The sequence below is a fragment of the Pteropus alecto genome, unplaced genomic scaffold (genome assembly GCF_000325575.1).
Source record: "Pteropus alecto unplaced genomic scaffold, ASM32557v1 scaffold103, whole genome shotgun sequence".
Taxonomy (NCBI): Eukaryota; Metazoa; Chordata; class Mammalia; order Chiroptera; family Pteropodidae; genus Pteropus; species Pteropus alecto.
In genome coordinates, this window is record NW_006436288.1 from 4139037 (window position 1) to 4140525 (window position 1489).

General features: G+C 32.7%; 1 pseudogene; it reads left to right on the top strand.

Annotated features, from left to right (window-relative positions):
• The first annotated feature begins 250 nt into the window (after positions 1–250).
• Positions 251–369, top strand: LOC112480336 (annotated as a pseudogene).
• Positions 370–1489: the final 1120 nt, after the last annotated feature.

Consider the following 1489-nt stretch of genomic DNA (forward strand, 5'->3'; position numbering starts at 1 on the left):
GTTTGAAAAGGAAAATATCCTCAATCATCATAAAATAAATCAGCTAAATGATAACTGTGGCCTCTGTTTACAGAGTAAGAAAAGTATTCAGAAAAAATTCCAAAACAGTTTCAACAACAAATGCTGAAACTAAACAAACTATAAAAAGTATTATTTAAAATAGTCTAAGTATCTCATTCTCAGGCCATTCAATTTACTTAAGGGTTTAGTTTTCTTACCTGATTCACCTTAAGTTTTAAAAAGTAGTACTGTCTACAGCCATGCCACCCTGAACAAACCTGATCCTGTCTGATCGCAAAAGCTAAGCAGGGTCAGGCCTGGTTAGTACTTGAATGGGAGACCATCTAGGAAGAACAGGTGCTGTAGGGATGAAAAATAAAAAGTAAGGGATTGTAAACTGACAAGGTCCTTGCAATCTGTGAGGTTGACCAACAGTTGCCTCTCCTAAAAAAAAAAAAAAGATACTAATAATTCACTATGTTCAAATGAAATTTTAATATGTTTAAATAGCTGTTAAACTACTACCTATTAATCAAGTAGTTCTCTGTCTTGTATTGTGAATATTTTATTAAAGAGAAATTTTCTTTAATTAGTTAGCATTAGTGAAGTGTCTGAAAAGATGTACTGTTCTTTGATTCAGAGGTGAGATAACATATGTGGATCAATATAGTTGACCCACGAACAAGTGGGAGTTAAGTGTGCCAATCTCACCCCCCCACCACCACCAGGTGAAAATCTGCAGATAACTTTGACTCTCTCAAAACTTAAGTTGTCCTTTGGTATCTGCAAGGAATTGGTTCCAGGATCCCGCAGATAACAAAAATCCACAGATGCTCAAGTCCCCATATAAAATGGCAAAGACCGATGCATAGTCTGCTTGCTGCATCTGTCAATTCCCAGCCATGACTGAAACAATACAGTTATTTCTTGAAAAACATCTCAGTATAAGCAGACCTGCACAGTTCAAACCCGCGTTCTTCAAGGGTCAACTGTACTTATTTTTCTTCTTACCTGTTATTTTGATATGTCACCACTCCTCTAAATTAGAAAATAATATCATCAAACTGAACAAATAATAGACTGAAAGTATTTTTATGGAAGGATATTGATTTTGGAATGTGATATTTAAAATTAGAAAAACAATAAAACCAACTTAAAATCTTCAAAACAAACTAAAGAACTCATACTAAAATGGCAGAGCTGATTTCTTCATAGAATTCTTATTTAAGGCATACTGAGTTTGTATTTTTGACATGATTTTCAAAGAGCCAAATTTAGCCTGAAATATTTTTGTTTAAGAATCTCATGCATTTATTTTATCAATAAAGGTAGGCTTCTAAATAAAAATTCACATAATGTAACTATTTGTATTTCTATTCATATATTGTTTTCATCTCTTGTTCTTAACCTCCCATTCCAAAAGACACAGACACACTCATAATAATTTAAAATGTTAGGAAACATATTGAACAACAAAAAATAAAGTTAT